The following is an 11,911-nucleotide window of genomic DNA, read 5'->3' as shown; positions in this document are numbered from 1 at the left end:
ATATAATTCAAATTGTTGCTACTAGAGGAACTTTCTCGTTGAAATACAAATTAGGAAGTGACACCACAGAAAATATGTACGTAATGGATTTTCTTCAAAATAAAATCAAAAAGGTCGGAATGAAAAGGGCGAAACAATGTGAACTGTGATTGTGGAATAGCAAAAGAAAAAAAAGACAATATCATCAAAAATCTGCAAAGCATTATTCCAGCGAACCGGTTAGAGTTTTCGAAAAATTTATAGAGAGATAAATATCATTCAACTGAAGGATGGTTTCATTGTTTCAGATTTGTGTAATGTTTTTGATTAATTTCTAAATAAGTATTGGTTAATTTGTTACCACGTACTTTGTTATATTAGCAAATAAAAAATAAAATCAAAATGGAGTTTTTTTAAAAAAGTACAGAAATAAAAACGGGTAAAAAATAATGTAAAACACAATGCATAAAATTTCCATTATTCCACTTTAAAAAGTCAGCAGGTTATTAAATTTTGCTTTCGTTCCTAAGTAACAACACCGCATATGCATATTTTAAGTACTTGCGGTGTTTTTGCTACGCATTTTCAACCATAACTGGTGTTCCCATTCCTAGTATTTGCAGATTTAGGTAGAAAAATCAAAGAAAAATTATCTCTGTCATCAGTGTTTTGTTTTTGATAACATAATTAAAATGTACCACAAAAACTGTCCCCCGGTTATCATTAGGAACAGTTTAGGAAACGCTTAAACTTTAAATATCAATTTATTCAAAATGTCACTTAATGTAGATGCGATGCTTTTACTTAGGACGGCAGCATAAACCACCATGATGTGGGCTTCTGGGAGGAATATGCTTCCACTCAATAATAATTCCACGCAATAGGATTCTAAACAAAATTTGTTAAAATCTTTCACACAAATTCGGCAATTTTCATGAGTTCATTTTGAGCTCTGACAAAGTTAGTGGCATGGTCGGAGTATAACTGTTAACATAAACCACGACGTGAAATGAATTGTTTCAAGCAATTAAGGAATGAAGAAGTGCTTAGATCATTCGCCAGTTCAATATGCACTGCCTTGGTTGTAAAACAAACAAAGAGGCACATATACCCTTTAACTAGTGATCGACTTCGCAGTTTTCCATCTTTTAAATTGAAGGGACCTGCAAAATCTACCCTAGAAATCAAAAAAGGTCTTTGAGCAATAACACGATCCATTGGCAGGTTTCCCATTTTTTGATAGCAAAGATGAGGTTTAATTCTAAAGCCGGTAACACATTTGCTCAAGATGCTCTGAACGGCTTAATTAAGCTAATTAAAGCTGTATCATATTCCTGAATTGAAATCGTTTCAAAACAAACCTTAAGCACCAACTAAACACGTAAACTAATTTAAATAAAAAAGAATATTTATCGGGGGCAATACCACAAGAGCTCAGATTTAGCCGGATAATTTTTGTGGTTGTCTTAGAACACTTTCTTTGTGGTGTAACAGCACGAGACCTGTTGTAACTAAATCACGAGAGCGCAGCTCGAGTGATTTTGCGAAACATCAGGTCGAGTTTTGTACCATAAAGAAAGTATGAGAAGACAAGCGGAAAAATTATCCTGTTCAAAATCTGAGCTCGAATGGTATTTGATAAGACAATTCCATGAATATAATCAATAATATACGACTGCTTTGTACTGGCAGAAATAAATTTTTCTGGTTCTTTTGATTTTCTGCAGTAGAACTCTAGCCGAAGCGAGCCATAACCAAAACAATACGAACAAACATCAAAATTGACAGCGCCAGCAAAAATCTCAAGGTGAGACATTGCAACAATAGAAGTGTAGTGAAAATCCGTGGAAACGATGAAATCAACAGCAAAATTTATCCGATTTTTTTATCCGCTAGCAAACTCTCTTCCTTCCTTATTAGCCGATAGCAAACCGTGTTTTGATGACGTATATATGGCATTTTTTGTACATAAGTGGAATTGTCAAAAATAAACGTCTCAGGTTCATGGCTAATCAAGCTAACCTTAGCGACATTTCGTTCTTCAGGAATAGAGTCTACCTTTACCCTAGTTTTAGTCGGCCAATCCTGATCATTACTAAGGAGCCATGTAGGACCTGTCCACCATAAATGGTGCTCGCGCAAAAGGTTTGGTTCAACTCCCCTAGAAATTAGGTCAGCAGGATTATCCTCTGACGCTACATGACTCCATCTACATGTTGAAGTCAAGGTCTGAATTTCAGACACCCTATTAGCTACAAATAACTTCCATCTACTTGGCTCATCAGAAAGCCACGAGAAAACAATAGTGGAGTCACACCATAAGAAAACCTTATTTACATTATTATATGTCCAAAGTAGATAGTATTTTTTTTTGAAGATAAACGAGCCAGTAAAAGAGCCCCACACAGTTCCAATCTAGGAATACTGATATTCTTGAGGGGTGCTACGCGAGAGAGATTTAGCACATATGAGCTGTACCTTTACGTTTCCAGAGCCATCTACAGATCGTAGGTAAAGGCAAGCTCCATAAGCATTTTCACTGGCGCCGCAAAACCCGTGTAAATGAAACGATGTAGCTTTCGATATAGAAATCTGACGAGGAATCACAAGGACTCTATATTACTATAAAACCTAGTCCAAGTGGAAAATAAGTCTATGGGAAGAGACTCATCACATCCAAGTTTTAATTGCCAAATTTTCTGTAGTAAAATCTTTGCCTTTATTGTTACGGGGCCTACAAGATCAAACGGATCAAAAATTTGAGACACTACTGACAAAATAAATCGTTTAGTAACTGAAGAATGAGGTACTGACTTCAAATTTATAACATATTGTAATCTATCGCATATAGCCTGCCAGTAAACACCTAAAGTCTTTTTCGTATCACCATCTGTAAATAAATAACCTAAGCCATCTAAGTTTTCTAATGACAAAGATTCTAGTACACTATCTTGATTTGATGACCAATTCCTAAGTGGTAACCCGTATTTGTTCAACTCAATTGCCAAGGCACTTCCGATTTCAACGGCCTCAGATGCTGTCTCGACACTCAAAATTAGGTCGTCTACATAAAAACACTTTGATCTCCATTGACTCTACTCAATTTTGGCATTGTAACCTCTAAATCTTGCGCTATTTGCTCAAGACATCTAGTGGCTAAAAATGACGCGGAACATTTGCCGTAAGTAACGGTGTTAAGTCTATAATGATCTAGCTCCGAATTATCATTCGGCCGCCAAAGTATTCTTTGCAAGTTGCGTTTTTGAGCGATATTTTGGCTATATCTGAAGTAATCACCACATCATATTGTCGAAACCGTACTAATATGCTAAATAAGTCATCCTGCACGCAGGGTCCTACTTTAAGCACATCGTTTAAGGATAAACCACTAGATGTTTTGGCACTACCGTCGAAAACAACACGCATTTCTGTTGTTGTACTATTCGAGTTAACTACACAATGATGTGGTAAATAAAAAACATTGTCAGCCTTTAAGTTTGATGGTTCTATTTTAGACATGTGACCTAACTCAATGTACTCATTCATAAATGAGATGAACATTTCCCTCATTTTGGAATTTTTTGAGAGTCTTTTTTCAAGAGAACAAAATCTGTTAGTTGTGTTTTCAAGGGAGTCTCCCAAACTGCCTACATTGCCTTTAATAGAGGTAAAGATACACAAAACCTACCTGACACTTCGCGTGATACTGTGCTAGTAAACCATGTTTCGCAGTCAATTTCTTCTGTGGATAAATGTTTTTTAGTGTCTAATTCTTCAATTGTCCAACATTTTTCTAACTGATTTTGTACAGTTTCTTCTAAAACATGACAGGATGCTACTATTGACAAAGGTTCATGACTATCTTCAAAAACGGTACCAGAAACAATCCATCCCAGTACACTTTTTTGCAAGATAGGCTTGTTTTTTCCCAATTTAATTTGCCCCACACACAACAAATCAAAAAATAGACCTGCACCTATCAACAAATCAACTTGTGCTGGATCAGCCAACTGTAAATTTGAAGGAATTTCCAACTCAGATGTACTAGTAATTGGAAGCCTTGCAGTGATATTATCCAAAATAAGAAATGATAAATTGGCTTTAAAATCCTTATCACAGGATTTAACAACAGAATTTAAGCGGTAATTGATGGTAGCTCTCATTTGTGTTGAAAATAAAGTTCAACTGCGAACTACTATCTAGTAATGCTCGACATTTAACAAATAAATCATTGTTATTCTTAATGTAAATGATAGCAGTTGACAATAAAATTTGGCTCAAATTTTGTGAAGTTGCCACTACTGAACTAGCACCAGGACACTCTATTTCTTAAGAGCAGGAGTGAGCACCTTCTACAACATTTTCTGTACTATAATTTCCTTGATTAGAGCTGCCCCTACCCTGGGTCACATTCTGAGTTACATCACTATCTTTATGTAATAATGAGTTGTGGCGCTTACCACATTTCCTGCAACCACTTGACCTACAATCTTTTGACATATGACTAGATCTCAAACAATTAAAACAAAGTTTTTGGTCTCTTACTTCAACTTCTTTCTGGAATAGAAAGTGCCAACAATTTATTACACTTGTAAAGAAAATGCCCTGACAAATTTCACATTTAATATTACCTCGAATATTATTATCAGAAACATAGTTACAGACCCTACAATTACCTGTTTCATGTTTAAAACGCAATTTTGTTACTTGACATTCCTTTGCATTCTTCCACTGCATCTTCAACTGTTTCAAGAATCAAACATCTGCTACTTAGAAACTGGGTGAATTCATTGTCTATTTTCCTACTTATCAAAAAAATGAGAATTCGATCCCAATAGTCTACTGGTTCTCCTAAGGCTCTAAGAGCTCTAACATGTTTTTCAAGAGCATTATTAATGCCTCTTAGCTGACTAACAGATTCCTTAATCGTTGAACGCATGTCTACAAGCGATTTGATATGCTTATGGATTGTTAATGGTTTTCAAACCTCTCATTTAAAATATCCAATGCAACTGAGTAGTTACATCTAGAAATCTCTAAACCTTCTATAACTTTATATGCTTTCCCTTCTAAACAGCTTAGTAAATAATAGAACTTTTGTATTTCATCTAAATTTACATTGTTATGTACCAGTGTTTGAAATGTTTCTGAAAATTGACACCATTTTTCAAAATCACCATTAAATTTTGGCAGGTCTAAGCTAGGAAGTCTAGCACCAACCATCAAATGCTATTTGGCCCTGATTGACTATTAAAACTTGCTATCAAACCTTTAACTGAAGACAACAGTGTGTAGAACTGCCTTTCGAATATACATTGCTCATCTATACTAATTTTGGTTTCCTCAGTACTCATAACTTGAATTTCTAATTGCACTTCTTCAAACCTTTCTAACCACTTTTCAAATTTTGCAGTACGAACCTGTAATTCATTTATTTGATTGCCATTTAATGTGTTCATACTTGAAAGGAACTCAGAAAATCGCTCTAGTTTTTGCTGTAACAGTGTTTTTTTTGCAATACTAGTCTATCAAACTCAACATTAGTTGTGGCTACACTAGCGGAACTATCAGTTTTAGCTGGTTTTCTACTCATCTTGTACTAACTACACTACTAATTGAAACAAACAATGTGTATATGATTGGATCCCTATTATTAAACCAGTAAACCTAATCAAAAAAACAAAAACGTGAGTTTAACATAAAGGTAAACTGCTTGGCTATCAAACCACAGCTGACTAAAAAAACCAGGTCTACTCAGAAAGCTTCGATATGGCAAATTGGACAAAAAACTAAAGGAATGGGGACTTACGATTTGCATCTGCCACTATTCACTTTATTCACTAAATTTAGACTACATTTTGTCTTCTACTTTGCCAAGACTACTTCCATGGTATGCCACAGGTATTTTCTCTTGTTGCACAAAATGAATGACTACTAGACTGTATTTTCTATTAAAACGTTTATTACTACTTGTCTTTAACTCTGTTGTTCCCGTTGCTCGTAATTCGTTGTTCATGATTAGCGCTGTTCCGAAAATAACACATAGGGATTCGCACGCATACGTTTATAAACCTCGGTTATCGCGTTGCTCGCAGTTTTCATTGTTGCTGGCCGTTATTCGCTGTTTTTCCCATTTAACCAAATTTTATTTCTGTTGCTTGTGATTCGCGATTCAACCAATGAGAGTGCTTAAACAGATCAGATGATATTGTCATTTCCAACGTCAACACAAAATTATTAAAAGGCACGTTCCAGTCGTTCGACCGTTTTCTTGGATTGGCTTGGTTTGGTACTCAGTGTGTTTTCTTTGTTAAGTTTAGTTGTGTTGTGTTTTAGTGCTCGTGTATTGTGCTGTTGCTTGGAGGAGAACATGGAGGAATCACAAGTGAAAAGTGATATTATACGAGGAAAAGACACGGAGGAGCTCCTTATAGATTTAATCCAAAATTATGAGTATCTTTATAATATGGGCTAATATAGCGGCTGCCTTAAAAATATCAGGTATCTTGTTTGAGATGCGTTTTTTCATCCAAATTTTACCATCATACCCTTCTTGTTTTCAGTAAAAGAGTGCCAGTTTCAGTGGAAGAGTTTAATTTCTACACACATTCTATTTTTTAGCGGTGTCGCGGTTCTAAACAACACACGCATGTTAGGTTAGGTGCACTTCTCTTCTGTTCATCAAGTTAAAACTGTTTGGCGCTAACCTGGTATTTCTTCCATGAACGACCACATAGTGTACTTAAATTGTTACAATAATATTTTATTTTAATATTTTTATTAGAGGTAATTACAATCTTACATCACAATTATGATGTGCCTAGTTTGGAGTTTGAAGGAACCAATGAGGAGAGATTTGATGAAACTACCTGTCAGAAAACATGGAGACTAATGATGACAATTGAACTTGAAACTATGTCATATTACATATTACCTAGTTATGTATACATATAAACTAAATTAGGTTTATTTTTAGACTTTAATAATAGCACTGCATGTAAAGACATGGATACTGATGGCTGTACTGAAGGTAGTGTGCCAAAAGTGACAGAAACCACTTTTTCAAAAAACACGGTGCAAAATTTAAAACTGCCATTATCCACTAAATTAACTTCTTGTATGTATATACATATGGTTAGGTATGATGAGCGTAGGTATACTATAAAAATAAATTTGCAGGTAAAAAAAAGAATAGTAAAAACGAATATGGGGTGCTCTGCAAGAAGGTCACTCAGTGGGCTGGGTGCAAATCGAATTTAGAGGCATCTAAATTGGACCGCCTTAAGGAAGAACATGAGGAGAAGCTCCGTTTGATGAGAGAAAAACATGCTGTGGAAATTGAAGTAATCAAAAATGAAATATATAATCAGAAGCAAAAATTAAAAAACTGGAGCAAGAGCGAGAGGCAATGTTAGAGGCCATTACAGAGCAAAATAAGATCAAAAAGAATTACTATTAATAGAAAAGCATGTGGCTTTGAAAAAAATACATAATAATTTGTAAATTTTGTTTGAGGATCCAAAAGAGGAGTAATTAAGTACTTTTTAAAGGCATAATCAGAATCAAGATATCAGCATAAAAAATGATCATTGTAATCTACTCGCTCAAATTTTGCTCTAATTTTTGAGTTTGCAAAAATGTGTGAATCATGGGAGGAACCTGGCCACCGACACACTACATACTACATCAAATCAAAACATACATGTTGCATCACAGACTGCGTGAACATTGATAGAGAAAAAACCTTTCCGGTTTCTGAATATTTCAGCATTATCTCCTCCTGGTGACACTATTTTGATATGAGTGCAGTCAATTGCCCGAATACATTTTGGAAGTTTAGCAGTATTGTAGAATCTTTGAGATACATCATTTATTTCCTCTTGAGATGTTGGCATTTTAATATATTGGTTATAAAGCCCTGCTATGGCTGTGGTAACTTTCCAAACACATCGGCTTGCTGTTCCTTTATCAACCCCTATCAGATCGCCTAATGTCTGAAGAAAGTTACCAGTTGCATAGTATCTCAAGGTAAGTAGCGCCATTTCTTGTGGCAAATTTCTAAGTGCATGGTTTCTACAAAATAATAATAAGATCACTACATCGTTTCTAATTTATGTTGTCGTAGAACCCCGGAAACTAAAAAAAGTTATAATATATCTAATAAAAATGTAGTACAGCAATACAAATAAATCCAACATTTAAGTAAGAACATACAGCTCTGTCTTGGAAGAGTTGCTTTAGTTTCGAAATTTTGTCTATCACATATCGCACTCCCTCATTTGATGATCTATATCTCTTCAAGAATTCTTTATTATTCCAAATCTCGAACTGATTAGGTCTTTTTCTGTGTTTTTGAGGACGCCTTCGTACATTTCTAACTAACTAAGGTAGACGGTTTCAACAAAATCCTCATCATCAGTTAAACTTTCAATATTCATTGTTGCTAATTTTATGCAAGAATACAAATATTTATAAAAACATACTAACTTCAATTCCTTTTAACTGTTGTTAAAGCTCCCGAATTTTATGGTTCAGGAAAACCGAGAATAAACCGTCATTGAATGGAAGCTTAACCTTAAACCAGGTTTGTACAACAAAAAAAATATTTAAGGGAGGTTCAAATTTTGAGGGCGCCCTAAACCGGAGTTGTACAACCGGGCCTTAGCCCTATTTAAAGGGATGTAAACCAGCGACTGGGCTATTAAAAAGAATACTGTCACCTAATTTAGTCTATTTCAATAAGTAATTCTTAATAAAGTTGATTTTTTAAAAACAAGTTTCTGTCACCTGAATTATAATTCGCGCTTTGACGGAAGAAGAACTTCTCTGGGCACTGGAAAATGACGATCAGTCTGATATAGGGCTTATGTTAGATGTTTGGGATGAACTTGATGCTATTCTTGATATAAAAACAGCAGATCAAAATGAAACCGCAAATGCTATCGTACCGACAAACGAATCGGATTCGGAAGAGGACTCAAATGATTATCACGAAAATGAACATGCTTGTGCTGATAATGACGTGTTACCTGAGGATGTAGGGGAATGCGATTTGTATAAACAATTTGATCTAACTAAAAAGGAAGAGATAAAATGGATGAAAGCCGCAAGTTATAAAACCACACCCGTGAAATGGCATCAAGAAAAAGCAGATGCAGAATTATATCTTCCAGAACCTGTCGATCTTTTTTAAAACTATATTCCTAATAGCCTATTGGAAACAATAGTATCTATGGCAAACCTTTATATTATTTAAAAAAAAATTGCAACCTGTCCTACAAATTTGAACGAGATTCGATAATTTATCGGTGTCCACATTCTGATGGGTAACTGTGGTAACAGATAGTAAGATACCCTAGATGTCGTATGTACTGGAATTCTTCGCTGAAATTTGAGGTTATTCGACAAAATATACCGATAATTCGATTTTTCAAGCTGCGAACGGTTGTGCATTTAGGTACTATGGTACACAAAGAGGGGAAACACTGACAGGATTTGGAAAGTGCGCCCTTTATACGACTCCATAAGAAAAAGGTGTTTGGACGTTCCTCTTGAGACCAACCTCTGCATAGATGAACAGATAGTACCATTTAAAGGTCGCCTCAACATCAAGCAGTACAATAAAAACAAACCAAACAAATGGGGAATAAAAATGTATACAGGGTAATTCAAATTCGACCCTCACCATTGGGATCTCGAAAACCATAAGAGATACGAAAAAGTTTAAATTGGGGAAAAGTTTCGCAATTTAAAGCTGAACCAAATGCCGTTTTAAAAATTTCGATTTTCGAGTACTTCCGAAGATATCCGAAAAAACTGAAAATTTGATTTTTCTGCATCATAAATTTGAAGCATCTTTTCATTCAAATTTTCCACACGACGTTTCGTTTTTTGGCACTCATCATCAACTTTCTTTTTTCTTATGGGCGCCATATTCGATTTTTAGCCCACCAAATAGTAGGTTTTATTCTGATTTTTGTGATGTATAATAAGTTATGATTTGCTTCATAAATAACACAATAATTCAATAAAAACTAATTTCACCTTAGTTACCTTTGAGTTAATGAGACGTTTTATGAAGATTACTTGGTAGTACTTGTCACACGTAATTGACCTCAACATTCTTAGTCACAATGAGGAAAAACAAGGCAATATTATTTTAAGCTACATCACAATACTAGTTAATAATATGACAGCAAGCCAACTGTAATCAGTAATTCAACATTGTTGTGATTCGGTGTTTTTCAAAATCCAATATTAAATTATTTTATTAAATTTTGTCCTATTATTAGCAAATATTTAAACATTTTTTATTCACTAGATGTTTAAATAAAATTTAAGTCACTCTGAATAAAATTCGCTTCTTTACAGTTGTAAACAAACAATCATCAATGTAACATCTACGGGGCGCAGTGCAAATTTGATAAAACTGTAGTTTAAGTTTTTTTTAATATAAGGCGAAATTTAAGAAAATACTGTATAAAACACGTGACTTAAACCGGTTTAATAACTCGAAGAACATAAGCCACTTGCTACGCTCGTGGACCTATGTTCTTTTCATGGATAAAACATGGTTTAAGTCACTTGCTGTATAAATAACTATAAACTTGCACTTAACATTATAAAAAAATTAAGTTTGGCATAAAATCAAGTTTCTAAAATGATGATATTTCTCTTGAAAACATAAATTAGCGGTTTAAGTTAGAGATAATGCTAACCAATCTCTTCTTCTGATTAACCTAAATATAGCTTGTAAAATAGTATTTTGTGCGGCGGTTTCTTTTTTAGATACATTTTTAACTATGCTTGACTTGCTCTAATGATCGTCCGAATTTTCGTGTCTGACAAGTACTGTCAAATAAAGACATTTCATAAAACGTCCCATTAACTCAAAGCCAACTAAAGTAAGATTCGTTTTTATTGAATTATTTTATCATTTATGAAGCAAATCATAACTTATTATACATCACTAAAATCAGAATAAAACGTACTATTTGATGGGCTAAAAATATGGCGCCCATAAGTAAAAAGAAAGTTGGTTATGACTGCCAAAAAACGAAACGTCGTGTGGCAAATTGGAATCCATCATCGAATAGCTGGAGAAAAGTGGCAATGAAAAGATGTTTTTAGTTTTGGGACATCTCTTCAAATAAGGTTAGAAATAAATAAAAACAAAAAATCTAATTTTCAGTTTTTTTCGGATATCCTCGGAAGTACTCGGAAAATCGAAATTTTTAAAACAGCATTTGGTTCAGCTTTGCGCAACTTTGCCCCAATTTAAACTTTTTCATATATCTTATGGTTTCTGAGATCCCAATGGTGAGGGTCGAATTTGCATTACCCTGTATATTGGCTGGACAAAGTGGCATTACGACTTTCTTGTATAACTCTACGACAGAAATATCTGCGCAATTCATGAAGTTCGGCAGCGGAGCTGGAACAGTAATGTATTTGGACAACCGTATCACTGAAAAAAACCATGGACTTTGATAATTACTTTACAAGTTACCAACTTCTGCAATATTTACAATCCAAATAAATTTTTGCGGGTTAGTTGTAGTGACAAGAGATTATAGATCACAACACCAATAAAACTCAATACATTTTTTTTTTGTTTTTAGTTGGGACCATAAGAATCAAACGATTTCAAAATCCTCCGCTTTTGGACGATAAAGAGCTTAAGAAAAAAGGCCGGGTCTCCCACGACACAGCTGTTAGCAGAGATGAAATTGTTATAACCAAATGGTACGACAACAAGCCAGTGATTTAGCCTCAAATTTTGTTGGTGTCGGGATACAGAACGACTGCAAGCGTTGGGATAAAAAACAAAACACTCACATACAAGTACCCAGACCAGAATCTGTAAGAATATATAACGTAAATATGGGAGGTGTGGATAAGGCCGACTTGTTGTTGCGATTGTATCGATCCC

This window comes from Ips typographus, linkage group LG7, assembly GCF_016097725.1.
Source record: "Ips typographus isolate SLU linkage group LG7, UJ_Ityp_2.0, whole genome shotgun sequence".
In the NCBI taxonomy this organism is placed as follows: Eukaryota; Metazoa; Arthropoda; class Insecta; order Coleoptera; family Curculionidae; genus Ips; species Ips typographus.
The sequence above is the reverse complement of the archived record's forward strand: the minus strand, read 5'-3'. Positions refer to the sequence as shown.